The 18,124-nt window shown below is 43.2% G+C and overlaps 2 protein-coding genes across 2 annotated transcripts in view; one reads left to right on the forward strand and one right to left on the reverse strand.

Annotated features, from left to right (window-relative positions):
- Positions 1-7,787, reverse strand: part of LOC122399579 (zinc finger protein 624-like) — a 50,020-nt gene extending 42,233 nt beyond the window's left edge. The window contains exon 1 of the mRNA XM_043400359.1: positions 7,689-7,787. The gene's annotated coding sequence lies outside the window, so the exon portion shown is untranslated. The remainder of the gene's footprint in view (positions 1-7,688) is intronic.
- A 2,214-nt stretch (positions 7,788-10,001) lies between these two features.
- LOC122399536 (protein tiptop) overlaps positions 10,002-18,124 on the forward strand; it is a 144,251-nt gene continuing 136,128 nt past the window's right edge. Inside the window, exon 1 of the mRNA XM_043400278.1 lies at positions 10,002-10,164. The gene's annotated coding sequence lies outside the window, so the exon portion shown is untranslated. The remainder of the gene's footprint in view (positions 10,165-18,124) is intronic.

Below are 18,124 nucleotides of genomic sequence, written 5' to 3' on the forward strand. Positions count from 1 at the left end.
TACGATGACTCTCGGGAACGTTATAATGTTCATTTCCCATATCGTTCGCTTTCATTAAGATTTAGCTCCATGTTTTAGTTTTAGTCTTGGTTTTAATGTTCGCTTTAATAATTAGTGTATTATTCTCGTACCTACATCTTGTACATTCTTGTGTACAATTGAGCTCTCGTACAAACCGTACAATAATAATAAAAATGTAAAGTTATCGAGCATCCCTTTTACGTGGGATTTTGGTCGTCTCTTTACCCTCCCTGTCACTAAAAATATAATTCTTCCCTTTTATAATATTGCCCTTTATTCTAAGACATTAGTAATGCACGTATAAAATTTCACGGTTGTTCCTTAAGCGGTGAGTTTTGGCCAAGTTTACCCCATTTTAGTGGATTGTGCGTCATCTCGAGCTGGGCTCGTCCCGAATTACATCCTCGAACGCAGATCTCCCCTGTCCATTCTCCCTACCCTTTTGCTCGAATCTTTCTTGCCAATCGACGTACGCGCGGAATCAGAATTTCCGGATAGAATCTCTACCGACCATCATTTTTTATTCGTCGCTCGAAATCTTAGTCGCTGGTCATCCAACTTGTTTCGAAAATGAGCGAAAACCGATGAACCAGCGAAGCTCCGTGATGGAGGGAAACAGTAATGGCGCACCGATGAAACAATAAATGCAAAAAGCCACCCGGGCACCGTACGGCTGCAGACGCGATTCAATTCGACAGTGAACGAGAAATATTTAACGAAAGCCAATCGATGCTCGAAAAACTATTTTGTATACGCGATTTTTCGTTACGAATTTATGGGAACACGAACGCGGGAAACGAAACGTCGATAGTGGATCTATTTTCAAGCGTCTGCATTTCGCTTGCCCGTTGTAGCAAATGTTCCGCGCGTAGCCTTACGATCGACCGTTTTTATCCAGATACGCGATTTCGAGTGTAAAAAATCAGTTGAACAATTTCTTTTTTTTTCGCTTCGTCAATGTTTCGTTACGAATTTTATGCTCGGTCTTCGATTGCGTGGGCGGCGATATGAACTCTGCGTCTTGCAAATTCGACTCACAGATTTTTTCCATGATTTTTACGCTTCACGGAAATAACGCTTTTCGCGAGGAATTCTAAACTTGGAAATACGAAACGTAGGAAGGGAAGAGTCGCTTTTATATTTCTTGTTAATTTTGGAAGAAATGACAGACACTTTTTATTAAGAGCAAATTAATCCGTCGTAAATATTTTAACGACGCTGTCTGGTTATTTAATTTGTTCGTCGTTTTGAAGACGGTTTAGGCATACCCAACTCTCGGCAGCTCTCCCCTATTTAAATTACAAGTCTCCGTAACCGAATGTAGTATGATAATCTCTCGAATAGGGGTTCACAAACTTTTGAAACGTTGTACCCCATAAATAAAGTTGAAGATTTTATGCACCGTCGTAAAAATGTTTCGTGGAATCTGTGTAGTCGATGTAACACGTTTATAGTCTTGGATAAAACAGAATCAATCACTTTATATTAAAACAGTACGATTTGTATTCAAGTAATACATAATAAATTAAAAATTGTTAAAAGCATTTAATATCAATGGGGAAGGGGTTAAATAATTAAAAGTATACAAAAATATACTTTTAAACCTTCTTTTGCGTTTATGGATCGTAATGTAATATTAACAATAAATATATTCATTTTAGATTCGATAACTGTTGGTGGAAGGGGCCACCTTCCTTGAATCTACCTCTGATGGATGGGGTTGATTCGTTGGGACTAACTTTGATGCATCGTTACTTTTACGCGTAAGTGAAACTCAGATTGCAAACGTTTCCTATATTTATATCTAATTCCTAACATGCTTAAAAACGTAGCCTTTACTTAGCATACCGTTTCCTCGTTACCGATCATTTAAGACTAATCTAATCAACCGAGATCCCCTTGCAAGAATTTGTAAGCAAGCAAACTCTATACGCCGTACCATTAACTCTTTCGAAGTAGTTATTCATTTAAACGTTCTGTAATCTCAGCACTCCGTTTATTGCAAAACTTCATGTACGTTATCTTCTTCCTGACTCCCATTTTGCTCTTTCTTATAATTAGAATTTATCATTGACCGTCACTGTGTTACGTAAATCAAATAAAAACTAAATTTTTCTCCGAAACAAACGAGGAATTTACTTTTTCATTTTACGCGCGTATAAATTAGAGCATCGTAATTTTGATAATTATTAACCCGTAACGTTACGATTTAATTTGCGACTCCATGTCGTATTTACTTAATACGCGCTTAATTTCACGTACACCGAAACGAACATCCAAACCGTCATTGGCGGTTTGCTCACAAGATCGCGGAATTGTGACGAGAAAGTTTAAAAAATTAATTGTTTTAAAGGAACACCAAGCGGCGAGCAATAAAACAGCATGCAATTAATTTTACTACGAGGTTGCTCATTTTCATCCTGTCCGGGTCATAATTTATATCACGAATGCAACTCGTGTTTGCCATGTTTGACCGGTAGTATGCACGAGACTGACTCGATATTATCAGGCAAGGAATTAATATAAACGGTAGCCTTTGATAGGGTAAGAAACAATGTTAAAATAAAGAAAAAAAAAAAAAATAATAACGGAGCACACTATGACGAAAGATACAAGCCAAGGAATAAATGTTGGGAGGCGGTCGTATAACCAAATTAGAGTAAACGGTGTTAACGACAGATGGTCTGAAAGGGTCGTAGGAAGGATCGATGTAGTTAGAAAATTTGTTACCATTAATACAGAAACCGGTCTGGCAAATATTTATTCATAACTAACGAATACAAATTTTAGATTGACTCGTTAACTGGCTTTCCTCGTAACTTCGCTCGCCTGAATTTCAATTTAAAATAACCGCTAATGGATTCTAATTTGCGAATTAATTTACAAACGTTCGATATAAAATACGAGAAATATGTAAGTTTCCGATTAGAACATAGAACTTAATGTATTCTGAAATATCGGGACACGTAATATGGTAGTTAATTAATTTGTAGAGTGCCACTAGTGTTACGTGCAAGTCGTAGAGATCCTGTTCCGGAGCGTACGCAAAAAACTAATTTCATAAGGCGATGTTTAGAAAGGAACCGATGGTTACTGCGACAACGTTACGCGGAAAAGGGGGAGACGTGCGTTTTGGCGGACGTATAAGCAAATTTTTGAACGTCATGGAATCGTACGTAAGATCGATGGTGGCACCGCAATAGATAGCCGGGAAAAGCGGTGTGCAGTACTTTATTTTACGAGCTGCACTTATTTCGGGTTCCGCGGGGAGCTGACGGTACAAAACGAGCAAACGTACACAGTGGACTTGTGCACTGACCCACATTGTCGTTGCATAACGGGACGTCTTTCGAAATATTCGCAAGTTTAATGCCTCCGGTCTCGTCCGCCGACGACGGGAACGCTCGTAAAAGGAACCCCCGCAGTTACCCAGAGACACAAACGCAACTGACGCGTACCACGCGCGTGCAACGCCGTTTTTCGATTCTTTTAACTCTCCCCGATGGCTCTTCCTTCGTGGAAAAAAGTTATTTTCCGACAACCGTTCGGCCAGCATCGCCAAAAAATAGGGAACGCGCCGAATCGATCGGAACCGTCGCGAGAAATCCGAGATTATTTAATCCATGATCTCTTTTAAATCACCGATCCGATCGTTTATCTCGATCAGAATAAAGCGTAACCGACGAGGAATTCCATTAGTTTCGGTGTAATTAATTCGTGTACGGTAAAGTTGTCGGTCCACTTTCGTTTTTCGCGTTCTTAATTAATGCAATATTTTATAGGCACACTTTGTGACGGAACGTTTTCTTTGATCCGCAACCGCGACGCCAAAATTCTGTCGAAACCTCCGCGATGTAACGTTCTCGATGGCGCGTCGCGATAAGTTGGAATCATCTTTAACGTGGTTTCTAGAAAAGGGGAGAAGATCCAGCTCCCGGCAAAACCACTCGATGGGAACGTCACCTAATAAACGATCTCGTAAACGTCGGGCCGCGAATGTCGCCGACGTTGAATTGGCCTGACGCGCGTAGAAACGACACGATCACTTCGCGACCCCAGAACAAAAACGGCACCGCAATCGTCGAAATAAAATACTCTTTATGACAGTCGCCTCCGCCGCTACGAATCCCCAGCACCATTGGCGTAAAACTCGGGCGTGACGATCGCCAAGGATACGGCCCGGCGTACCGTAGAAATTTCTTTCGAAGGAGACGTTCCTCGTCGACTCGAAATTGAAAGACGAACGAAAATAATGGCTGTCTTCGGTCGTGTCCGAGAATTAAAAATATGCAAATGAAAGATCGTCTCGTCGATAACTGGTCGCCACCCAGTAGTCGATCGTTTTCACAAAAATATTTTCAAAACACGAACAGTTGCGTTTCTAGTGAGCAATTTTTCTTATAGGATTTAAATTGTTATATTATTGTACAATAATGGTAGCTAAAGGACTTTAAAAGATGTCCCGATCCTGTTGCGTTCGAGCGAGAAATCTGTGGTAAAATATAGAATGTAATGTATTCGTATCTTTCTTCGACATTTATCATTCGTCCCGCTCGCGAAGAGCGTAAACGTTGGAATAATTGAAACGATAAATAAAGTACAACTAGATTTAAAAACTACATCGTGTTTGTTCACCGATGTCCTACAGTCCAGTGAGTTATCCAATCCGATGAATCATCGGCGTGTCTGAACGAATCAACTACTATCCATTGGTCTTTACAAATTGAATCATTTATTTCAACGATTTGATGGCAGACGTTGCTGAAGCCGATCCGCTGGCGCGTCGGAAACGGATCATTGTTTTTCGACGAAAACGGACAGATGCGTTTTAATCGATGCTTCTTTGAACTTTGTTCGACAGATTTGCCGCGCGATGTGACCTTATAGAATCCACGAACGAAATAATTTATTGTACGATAATCGTGTTTCGAGTCGAAACGATAATCGCCAGCACCATATTGCAACCCAACACGATAATTATTATATTTGTGATTTCCATTATGGATCAAAGAAATAACGAAATTCAAACTAATTTAACGCATTCGTTGTCACGCAGGTCACGAGATTTCCTGATACTCTATTTTTTTTTACAAATAAATCTTCAATTTTCTAGTACCTAAATACTGATTTTTGCTCGTAACGATCGATAGTAACACGTTAATCGAACGAAGAGATTAAGTCGAGATCGAATGTGGTCCAATGCCAGGCGTTGTTACGCGTTGACTACCGCCTACGTGTTAACTCGATGCTGACAACCTGTCACCTGATGCCGCCTACGAGTTATCTCGCGAAATCGGACTTATTTCTAGCCCGCATATAACCGTGATAAATAGGGGTGAGCAATAGATAGTGGAAGAGAAATAAAAGTCGGTATGCAACAGAGAACTAGGCGTTTATTCGTAAAAAGGTCAACAAAAACTGATCGAAAAATAGAATTAAACCTTCGCAAATAATGTAACTAGTGTAATATAATAACCAAAACACGTTGAACAATGATAATATCTCTCACGACAATTTCTATCTTTTGGATACACTCGATGTGGTTTTTAGACATATTTATTGATATTAAAAATATTTATGTTTTTGAAAACGGAATAAGGGAAATTCAAACGAGGAGCACTTGACTCATTACCAAGAGAATTGCAGTGTCTGATGTGTCGGTTATCTAAATCGTACGCCTTCAATTTCTCTATTGCTACCGACCAGGTTGATCGTAGAAAATTTTAAATTATAAATTGTAATTATTATCAAGATTAAATAGATATATTTTGCAACGGATATCACAATTTTTAAATTGTACTCCCACAAGATATCTCAAATAGTACAAGCACAATTTATGAACCCGTACTTAACACGTCCGTTGCCACGCATCTACCGTCGTATCATTTAAATTATGCGACACGCGTTTAGCTTATCATATTATTTATGCAACAATTTGCTTCTCGTTTCAATCCGCCGTCACGGATGCGTAACAACGATAAAGTGTCGTTCTCTATGAGCGATTGGAATCTATTTAATACTGCAAAATAAAAAAAATACATCATTTTTAGCGAGAAGAAGCTTCGACTATAAAAAGAAACATGCCTATCGATAAAATACCCAAAAAAAGGCCCGACTATTGTTTCGAGCGTCTTACGTTCAAGATATTTCGTAGACAGCGATCGTAGGAGGTTTTGCGACGGTCAAACGTGTTAATCTAAAAGCGTATCGAACCTTGAGCCGCGAGTTCGGTGAAACTTGAGAAAAAAGTAGAGAGCAAAACGTTTCCACGAGGCCATTAATATCGGAGCTGCAAAATCCACCGGGGGAGGGATCTCACGAAGGACGAACAGTGAGCTGGCAGTAAATCGGGCGTCGGTGCAGTTTTAATTGACAGGAATGTTTAGCGGTAATGAACGCAAGGTGGAAGGAGCCGGATAAGTACGAGGTAGGAGTAGAACAGCCACGGCGACCACGATGCCAACGCCAACGACAACGGCGACCGACAACGGTAGCGGCGGCGGCGGCGGCGGCGGTGGCAGCATCGGTAGCAGCAACGGCAGAAGAGGAACAGCGCAGCGCCGGGGCCGCGACTAGATAGAGACACAGCGGCAAAAGCATAAACATCCCGGCGGCGGCAGTGGTGGTGGCGGCGGCGGCGGTGGCGACAGTGGCGGGCGGTGGTGACGGAGGCAGCGACGGCGGGGGCAGCGCGCACGTTCCACACCGTGGGCGTCGCCACCGAGTTCCTACTACGACGGCAGGGGTGTTCTATGACGCTATAGATCATGCGGGCTCCGCCTGGTAGGCGGGCACAACCTGGTAGTTGGTACGCCAGTGCTCTTTTCCCCTCGACTCCACCAGCCTTGCCAGCGCCGCCACCGGTGCCCGCCAAAACGAGCTCCGTTCACCGACTACCTACGCCGAACTGGCAAACTCGTATCCTTCGACCTCTATCCGATTCTTTTCCGACTCGAATCTCCGGCCCGAATTCTCGTAAAACAGTCTGTCCCCCCCTGGCCACGAAGACGAACCAAAAAATCTGCCGCTAGAGGTTTGGATGTTTTCGAAATCGCTGACAGATCCTCGTCGTCGATGCTCGGACCTTCGACTTTTCGAAGCATGATGTACTTTTAAATTACGAATCGGAGTCATTGAAGACGATGTAAAAGACTACTCTGAACGTCTGTTCGCGAAGATAATCGTGTGTTTCGAATCGATACGACGGGGAATCCCTTTTGGCGCTTACGACCTCGTCCTCTGAGGAATTCAAGAGTTTCTTCATTTCAGAGAGCAAGAGCGGAACAGAAATCGAGAGAGCGAACCTATTCTTCGGAAAGATACGATCGCAATCACGGATACGACGTGTACTGCGAGCGCACCGTTACTGGGTTCGGCTTAGAAAGGAATTACAACGCGTACGTTAAGATCGCATTGCGTAAAGGATATCTACCGTACCTAGGCTCTTTCTATCGTTCGTCGATTCAATAGTTACTGTAGAAGGAGTCGTTGGAAGGAAAGCTTCCGTAAACGGTGCGAAAGAATGTAAGAAAAGTTGCAACAACGAAAACACGAATTTTGAGGTTATCTTCTAATTTCGCTCGATATCGAGCCCGTTGAGTGCACGGGCGTGTTCACAACGATGCCACGCGTTTCTCGATGAGAGACAAGTTCGATGGTTGACTTACCCAAGCTCGTGGGACGTTGGTTGGCCTTGCAGGAGTGAAAATGTCGAGAAACTCGTAGATGTAGCTCCGTGACGCCGTAGTACGGTGGAACGATATCGCCGTGCGGCAGCGCTCCACGCGGCGGAAAGTAGAGTTAGTCGAACGGAGCGACTTCCCCCTTCATGCTCGATGAAGCTGGGCCGATGTGGTTAGGGGCCCCGCCTCCTTTTTCGACCACCTCTTGCGCTCGCGAGAGCAATGTCAGTCCCTCGGGCCCATCGGCGAACTTTCGTCGCACTTTTTCGGCCTCGTTGCTCTTCGCGGTTCATTCTTTTTTACGAGATCTAGCAGCGGCGCGAGCGACGATGAAGGGTAACGCGTGCGCGCGTACCACGATGCAATCGCGTTGAAACGGGCAGTGGAGTGGCTGGCATTGCGCCGCCGCTATCTTCGCTACCAACCCCCTCGAATACTCGAAGAAAACCGACAGTCGCGGAGAACGGTTCTCTGACGCGCGAATTCGTCCATGCCTCTACCTCGCTTGTTCCCGTTTCGCCCGGTGACACCCTACCTCCTCTCCCCCCGCCCATATTCCGTCGCGTTCGCTGTCCGCTCCCCACCCGCGATTTTCGGGGACCGATTCGCTTCGTTTTCGCCAAGTGACCGGCTCTCGGTACGCGTCGGGAACGCGTACGCGAACGCGAGTGGAAGAAGGAACGGGCCGAGAAGATAGAAAGAGCGCGGTAGAGGCAGAGCGGAGCAAGGAAGAAGCGGACAAGCGAGGAAACGAGAACGAGCGGAGGAGTCGAGAGGGAAAGAGGACTACTACTCCTGGGTCCCCCCACCACGCGGCCTGCCGCCGCGACGCCAGTCCGTAGTCAGTCAGCGCTGGACCGCCGCCCGCTCGATTTCGCGATCCACGAACGACGGTAGCCACCACTTCCACCTCCACCTCCTCCTCCATCTCCGCTTCTTTTCTCTATACCTTGTTCAAGTTCTCGTTCTCTCGGCCCCTGCCCCAACCTTTATTTTTTCTCTTTCTCTCTCTCTTTCTCTCTCTCTCTCTCTCTCTCTCTCTCTCTCTCTCTCTCTCTCTCTCCGTCGCTCCCTCTCTCCCTTCGTATCTATCCGTCTATCGGTCTATCAGCCTCTCTCTTTCTCGATCTCTTTTGTACCAACTCAGTTCCCGTTCACCCTTGCGCGTTTCAATCGGTGTCCCAGGTATACGCGTACATAGACGTGGTCGCGCACCGCTCCCACCCCCCTTCTAACCTCCCTTTTTCACTCGCTTTCTTCCATTTTCCTTCTCTCGAGCGAGCTTTCGGTAGCTCCGTACGTACGCACGTAAGTACGTACGGCGGAGTGTCGTGCGCGCGTCTCGAGTGGATGCAAGGCGTCGTTGAGAGGCACGCGTCCCAGACGGACAAGTTATCGCGCGATTATCGGGATCCTCGATCCTCGGTCCTCGGAAGAGGATCGGATCCTCCAGATCAGCGATTCGTTCCTCCATCTTCGTGGGTATACAATCGAGTGTCGCGTGATCTAGATCCACCGGCCACCACCACGAAAGTGCGCTTCATTTCGTTCGAAAAGTGTCGAGAATCGAGATCCGTGCCGCGGGACTTGGATCATCCAACCCCCCCAGCTTACGCGCGCTAGGAGGAACGAACTGCCTCTGGAGCGTGTCGGTGTCCCCCTCGCGACGCGCGAATTTCATTTAAATAAGAAAAAAATAATACCACGCGGGTACGCGTTTCTCACGTTTTCTCTTGAATCATCCGTAGGTGCAGCATACCCGATGCAAACGATGTTCGTCCGAGCGGGCCTGCGTTTCTACGTTTCCAAACAGTGAAGCGTTCACGCAAACCTGCATACCGTGCCTCGAAAGATACAAAAGTGATACGCATTACGTATATAAATATATATATATAAATATATTGGTGATTATATCGTCCGAGAGTGAGTTGTACACACGACCCGTGCGTGGATCACGAAAACTGGAGAATTCTAGCGACCGTTTAAAGTGCGATCAGTGCGATACCGGCAAAATCTAATCTCGATCGTCGAGAAAACCGCGAAACCTTCTGCCCGATTCTGTATACGATAGCCTGTAATAGTGTTTTCACGGTTAGTTGACGCGCGTGCACCGATGTAGGTGCAGCTCTCCTACCAGAGAAACAAGAACGACGATAACGACGATGGCTGGAACACCGACGACATACCGATCCCCCGTGGTCGCGATGAGGTAGTGCTCGTCGGACACGTGCAAGTGGGTGACTGTTGTGCGCGGAGGTGGGAAACTGCGAAACGGTTTCCCGCGGAAGATCTGACGCAGGATCTTCGACCGAGAATTTTCGACACACGACCGTCACATGTTTCGGATCCGTTCTAAAGCTGCGTCTAAGGAGAGAAGACCTGGAGGCCACACAGATAATCGAGCATCCCCGAAGGACGCAGATGCCCCGAAGGAAACAGCACGCTCCGCAACGTATGAAATGTGAGTCGAAACAAGCAACATTTATCGCTGTTATCGAGGTGAAAATCGTCCTCCGACCGATTTAACGGTAACGTCGCGTTTTAATATTTTCACGCGATAGTCGAAACGAAAAAGAAAAAAAATAGATGTCAAACTGTTTACAATCCTACGCGTTTGGCACCTCGTTGGTACGGGACGTTGACCTTCCATCGTTGTTGTTTTTGCCGACTGCATAACGTGCCGGGACCACGTGTATAGCACGGCGCTCGATGGCCACGCTTCATTTTCCGAATAATTCTAACGAATTTTACGAGTACGCGTCCGTACGACCGACGAAACGGCATTTTCAACGCGCACCAACTTCGCTAAGAGATAAATTTCATCGATTCCCGGACGCGTCTACGCTAGTCTAGTTGCTCGCGATCGACAACAACATTATTTATTCCCGCGACGCGGTTCAAAGGATTTCAGCGGGTACACAAGTTATCCGCGACGCGCCGTGTTAAACTCTCTTACGCGTTGGTTAAACTAACGCAACTTCCATCGAGTTTGTAGGAAATTTCAACGATCTTGCGAAATGCTGTTCGCTGAAATTATCGCGATAAACTGCCTCTCGTATCCGTGGAACAAGGAGGGAGCTTTGGATGTATTTGTGCGGAAACGACATAAATTGTTATCGAACGATGGGGATTGGGAAAAATTGTTGGACACGCGTCTTGAAAATTTTCGACTTTATTTCAAATTTATTAGTTACGCGTTCGAATATTAACGAATATTGCTTGCGCAACAGACGTGATTATTCAATTAATTCGCTGAGATTGTAAAGAAACGAAAGGGAATGTAAAAGAAAAAAAATTGATTGGTTCGTTACGAGATTTTTGACGATCGAAAAACGTTTTGAAACGTTCTGTGGGAAAACGTGGTCGACGGGGAGAATTTCGTGACGGGTAACAGAAAAACAGCCGTCGAACGGCAAGATGATTCGGTGCGTTTGAAAGTTTGATGCGCGCCATGCTGCTTTTCCCACGTGGGGAAGCCATGAGGCGTAAACAAACTCGGCCCTGGTAGAGGACGCCATCTTGGTGAAGTTCTGCCGGAAACATTTACAATTCACTCAACTTGCCCTACCGAAACTCGGCCAAGCGCCGATAAATCTCGTTGTGCGCGCGCGCGGATGCCCGCCGCGTACATAAATCCACGGCAGTCTACGGAGTTTCGGCGCCGTAAACGCCACAGTTTTTCGCCAGCTTCCGCGGTGGTAGACCAGCCGGAGCTTCCGAACGAATTCGGCCTCCACGATCTCGTTTTTACTGCGAAAATCAACGCGAGACTTCGCGTTTCTCGATCGCGCGAACGTTTTCTTCTTCATTTAATTATCCGGAGCACGTCAACGATCGTCGATAGTTACAGAAATTGTCCAAGTACTCTTAAAACTCTAGGCTTTGTTCGGAAAGCGATCGTGACTCGAAAAATTTTCAAGTATTTTGGTATATTTTGTAGGACGTTACATTTACTTCATTCAGGAAATATGTTTACAGTTTGAGCATCTCGATAGTGTACTCATCCGTGTGAGATAAATAGTATTTATCTATGTTTAATTTTTACCGAATACCTACCCATTTTGGTCGATATTTGTTTAAATAGATTGTACAGGGTGTTTTATAATTTTTATACATTTATGGTTGTGTTCCAATTGCGATTGAACTATTATGTGGCCGTCTTGCCATCTCCGCCGGACTTAATTCTATAGAATTGATCCGATTTACCGAGAAAAGAGTACAACAGTGATATTTGTGATATGTCAACCCATTCGTATGAGCAGAATTATGGCTTTGTCGGAGCAAAACTGAGAATCAATACGCTTGGGCACGGAAAAGCAACCTCGGACCTAATCTTTCGATATGTTGGGTCGTCCTATAAGTTTGTGCCGCTCGACCTTCTCAAATTGACGAGAATAAAATTCGTAATTTAGTAGGAAACAAACGAAATTTGTCAGTTCAAGGGATTTCCAATATTTTACACAATTCATAGAAATTTCAAACAAATATAAATATTTTTGTTAACGTATAATAAAACCGAACCTTCCCTAATCTGCTTAATAACTGGAAATAAGAAATGATGCGTATACAACGATCTCCAGGCTTATTAGTGAGTAAAGAATTTGAAAATGTCAGCGTTTTAAGGGCCAGCATTGAACTACATTTTAATACAAAATCAAAGAAGTTTTGTACCGATGTTATAATCATGATATCTTTGCCAAAAGAAAAGGAGAGAGTTATCAAACGAGGAAGACTACTGTTTTTCATCATATTCCATAATATGTTTGAAACATTGCTTCAAATTGTAGTACAAAACTCGGCATGAACATATGGGACGACCAAATATTTCGATTAATTAATCGGTTGTACCTAATTCAATTTTATACACAGCTCCATAATAACACAAATTTAAATTGAATATAGCAAAATATGTACACATGATATTGCGTATATAATCAAGTAATTGTAATATCGAGAAAGAAATAATACGATTAATTGAATCATCGGATCCATACTTTTATAATTTAGACAGTGGAAAATTGAATTTCTTCTAAGGTATCTAAATGGCAACCGAAGATTAACGAGGCTTATTAAAATGTTTAAATGGCAGGGTCATTTGTTCCGAGCTGCTTGGGTAGATTCTTCTTTTATTCCAAGCTATCATAGCGATCTTAGTCGTGATCAAAGCATGGACTTCTTTTCAGTTTCTAAAGCGGAGCATTAATCGAAGTTATTTCTATTAATTGTAATAATAATAACGTTTTCGTGTGTACCAAATTAACCCTTAACTGGTACGATACTTTACTGTGACCTTTCACCCACACACTATAATTGTAACATTATTGCGTAAATTGTACTATTGCAAATAAAATGAAAATTATATTCTCTTCAACATTAGATTTACGGACGTTAATTGGACATATTTTAATTGAAAGCCGTCACGCTGACGGTTAGATTTAAATGTGTGCCTTTTTTTAATTAGCATATAGGTTCGTATCGTTGCATCAATTAAATTCAACGTAAATTGTCAACAAATAATATCTACGGCTTCTGTAACTTTCGAGTATGGAATCTAAACCCCGTCTAAATCTGGCGTTACAACACAAGTTTAATTACAGTAAAATTGGAGTAATCATACGATACCTAAAAATTTATCTCGGGTGAATTTTCATCCCTGGTGCCTATCGACGGTTAAGAAAATTTTACTTACGTACAACGGATGACAAATTTCAGCTTTCGCCCGCGATTTCGTTGGTTTAAAAATCCGCCAGTAAATTCTAGTTTACGAATACATAAAACATACACGCGAATTGGCTCACGAACAATTCTAAAATTTGTATTGGTTGATAAATTTTTCCCCCTGGACTGTAGCATGCGTCGCGTTTCTAAATGAAATAAATATATAAAAGCGACGCGCGATGAAGCCATCAGCGAAAGTAGACGCGAATAGGTCGCGGATCAACAACCTACGCTTTGCGAATCGAGCAGCGCGGCTTGGGCTAATTTCTCTGTTTAATTTATGATGTCTCGGTGAAAGGATCCGAGAAACACGCCGATTCGCACGAATCGATCTCTCGTCTATCGAGGATACGTTCGTGCTGTGATTGCTACCTCGAGGAAGTTAATTAGCAATATATTACCGGGAAAAGATTGCCGTTGGAGGCTGATCCTACCCGTAGCTAAAAAATTCTTGGATAAAACGTCGAATTCGATTCGATCCGTGCGCGAATGGAAAACGTTAACCCGCCGGGATCCCTGGGTAACCGCGCAGCATTAATTTACGTCCTGTTTGGATAACGCGGACCGAACGTGATTCGTCGAAAGAATCGAATTTCGGACGGCGGGAATTATTTATCGTTCGTCCTATCGAGTCGAGGAACGACGGGCGATTTCGAGATCGCGTTAGTCTAACGCGCGGACTATTTATCAGAAAATTCGTAGCCGTGGCGCAACAGGTGCAGTTTGGTGGTATCTTCGCCGGGCCGATATCCGAAAAATCAAACTCGTCTGTAACTCGATCTCGCGTATCTCGTCGATCGGAGGCCGCGGTCGGGGCTGTCGCGTTCCTGCATACGTTCTCCGGCACGATAAGGAGAAAGCAGCGACGCCGTGGCCGCCACGTACGGGCGGGAGATTTGCCTGGTGGATCGTCGATAACACGGACACCGGAACTATAGGTTGCTGTTCGATTACTTTCGAAGGGAAGCGAATTTACTGTTCGAAACGGGACCAGAGAGCTCGATACCGGCGCGCTAATTATAAAACATCGCTGGAATAGCCGCGGAGGACACGATCGGGGGTTGGCCACCGTTTCGCCGTTGCGTTTATCCGCGACTACGTGATCCACGGCTCCATTCATAAACCAGAAAGAGTACTTTGAGCCCGCGCACGCGTGTCCAAATGGTCGTCGTCCGTCTTTGCTACCAGATATTTTCGGCGGTCCGGAATTATAAAGCCAGCGCCTCCGCCGCGTCGCCGCGTCCGCGAACGTCGCGACTATTCGGCAAAACCGGGATAACCGGATGACGGAAATGATTGATTCGTCGACAGACGAGTCTCATTTATTCAATGCCAAAGTTCTCCGGTTTCGATTATATTTAGAACGCGATTTCAGCGCGAGAATCGATGTTTATACCACTCCGTTCTGCGGTTTTATTTATTTGTTCGGGAGGGACGGGTAGTAACCCTATTGTTTCGAAACATTTTAATTAACTGGAGACAAAGATAACTATAATTCCTAGTTTTGTATTAAAACTTATCCCTCTTAACACTAGGGTACGCCTTTTAATACATTCGTTTTTAATTGCTTCGCGTCAAACGTTGACTTGTTTTTATGTAATTTCTATAGGAAAAAGTTCAGCAATGCAATTAAAATAATTTCACAGATATAAATTGGAAAATATAAAAATTTTATTTTTGTCCGTATATTTACATTAGTATTTCATTCTAGGGATGAAAGATTTTTCCTCTTTTGTCCTGGCTAATTGGGTTTGTTCCCGAAGTCATTTGTTTATAAAAGGAATCATCAAAAAAGAATAAAAAATACAATTGTTATACTAGATTGTGTTTTCGAGGGGAATATTGGAACTGTAGTTCATACATTCATGAAGGCTGGTGATAAGAAATATGTTCCTATAAAAATGTTTTCATTTTGATTTTGATTGGTAGCCTTCTCAAATATAAATACGAGTGCAAAGGGTTAATAATGTTACGCCTTTTAATACATTCATTTTTAATTGCTTTGCATCAAAAGATTCAGCAATCCAATTAAAATAATTTTATAGTCATAAATTGGAAAATATAAACATTTTATATTTGTTTAGTCGGTGATTCGTTCGTAATTGCGTCATTATTGATCACAAATTATAGATAATCTCCTCGTCGAAGCAGTTCTAGGAATCCGTAGGAATGACACCGCGAACAATATCGAGGGAAAGAGTAGCGAACATTAGCGAGGGACCACTGTACTTCCGATCCCAGAATAAGCATTACGATATATCCCTTACAGTATAATCTAGATAAGTTAAACAATTTTATCGACAGACATTACTGTAAGTTAGAAGTGTTAAACGTGTTAACATATTTAATTTGTTGTGGGAGCGAAATTATATTCGCGTATTCTAGAACGAGTAAACGTATGGAGGAGTTGTTAAAGCTAAAGGATTTTTTTTAAGTCAAAGCAAAGGTGCTTGATTGAATCGGGTGACGTGATCGAAATGGTAACAATATGTGTAATGTGTAGAGCGATAGAAAATTTATTATCCTAGGTTACGCCTAGATCGTAGATAATGTAGATAAATTTTAATGGTGTATTATTGAATGTATAAGAGTAATTACATGTAGCGTATCGAATGCAAGTGATCCTCGTGGCATTTAGAAATGTTAGGATCGAGCCTATTGATTGCGCACCATATTGCGAATCTATTATTGTCGCATAAAGTGGATGGTTAACACTGACTAGATTACCTAAAAACATCATTTACTTTATAATTCAAATTAGTAAAAACAATGGCGTAAATTGGAGGCCAAATAGTTTAGTCGAACTATTTATCCAATTCCGTTTTGTTTTAAGGTTTCTTGTGAAACAAAAATTTTGCAAATCGAAAAACATCCAGTTGTCGATCAGTTCGTTAAAATAGTTTTCAAAATAAGGTCTGATATCACGTATCAACAGTTAAATAAAAAAAAGAGATGGAGGCATACGATACCACGGATATTAATTAACAATTAATTTCACAATGACCGTACAATACTTTTTAAACTTCTTACACTTCTTGCAGGATCCGTTACATTTATAGTAGTATAGTAGATCGCAATATCGTTGGAACCCTACTAGTTTTAATTTTAAAGATTAATTATTTTTTTTAGACCAACAACGCAAGGATTTGTTTATTGGATATGAGAGGTAGTCGAAATAACTTTCTCCCACAAAATCGTATATCTCAAGCTCTCTGCATGCTCGTGTACAGCCATAAGAGATAATATTATACAACAATAATATTATCCACCCCTTATTTAGTCACAAAAACGTCATTCGGAGTGAAATAAAAGCGTTCGAAAGCATAAGCGCCCAAATCGTTAAAAATTAAAACGAAACCACTATTTAACAGTTTCGCGATCAGTTTCAATGCTACAAAAAATGAAATGTTGTCCAGCTTATCAGCGATTCGGAACACCGTGCGTCATTTCCCGTAAAATTTGCAACTTTTAGGAGACCCTTGACGTCGAGATCGCGAACGATCTGTCAGGGTCCAGGACGCCGAGAAGCATTAAATCGTTCGGTTTAACCGTGACGATTGTTTTCCAAAGAGACCTCGAACGAACACGAAACTGGAAACACGTTTTTTCCTTCGGTTTTACCTGACAGGAGATCCTACAAAAAATTTACAGCTCCTTGCGTCGTTCGAGAAAGGACGCTGCAGGACGCGCAGCCCGATGGATACCTGCTCTACTGGCAAAGAGAAATTTCGCTGGCAATCATAGTAAAAACCTTTTGGTGACCCGTGGCGAGCAAACACCCATTGCGCAAAACTTTCACCTCAAACAATGCCGACGCATTTTTGGGTCTCGAAGGCTCGCTCTCCCACCGCCATAAATCCTTCAACCCCGTGGAAAAAGCGACGCGACCTTCGGACGCAAGCTTCGGGACACGAAACACGGAGTGCCTGAATATGCTCGAACAACGAGAACCGTCCAGGATGGTTCTCACTAGCGAACGATCTCCGAGATGTGCCCCGAGCACGAAAAGAAAATCGTTCTGTCACGGGTGACGGCTGGGAGGAAAAAAAAATATTTCCACGGAACCGGTGATAGATGGACGACAAATGTAAAATCGCCTTCGACGCGTAACAAATTATTCATGCGTGAAAGATTCGGGGCCGAGGTTTCCGCGTTATGCTCGCTGTACATCGAATCAGCTTTCTAATCGGCTTCCATTATTTCCGGTGACCATGATTTACACGCGATATCGCATCGACGAGCAAATATGCCAAAAGCAGTATATCTGAAGATAAATGAGACTTCGCGGACGAACCTCGACGTGTACGTTTTGTAATCTTTTGCCGCAACGATATTTCTCGACTAACATTCGAATTCGCTCGTATGCAAATGGTAAGCATGATAGATGCCGTGGGTCTAGGAGAATACGTATTGCAGAAATAGATATTTTACAAGTTTCATTGCATCGCGCGGCGTAGGGTCACTGGAACGCCGCGGATACTTGACGTTTCTAACGTTCGTCGAGGCTGTCTCACGACCGTGGACGATGGATGGATTTGTTCCAGACCTTTCAATTCCTCGATTATACGTGTGCGTGTATATGGGACAGAGTTGGGCAATTTTTACAAATAAAGAATATAAATTTGAGTCATTAGTAAACTAGCTTTTGCTCCTGGCTCGCTCGCCTGGATATCGATTTTAAAAATCCGCTAATGGATTCTGGT

Source organism: Colletes gigas, unplaced genomic scaffold, assembly GCF_013123115.1.
Source record: "Colletes gigas isolate AHSC1104 unplaced genomic scaffold, ASM1312311v1 Colletes_gigas_Sc00014, whole genome shotgun sequence".
NCBI classification, from domain to species: domain Eukaryota; kingdom Metazoa; phylum Arthropoda; class Insecta; order Hymenoptera; family Colletidae; genus Colletes; species Colletes gigas.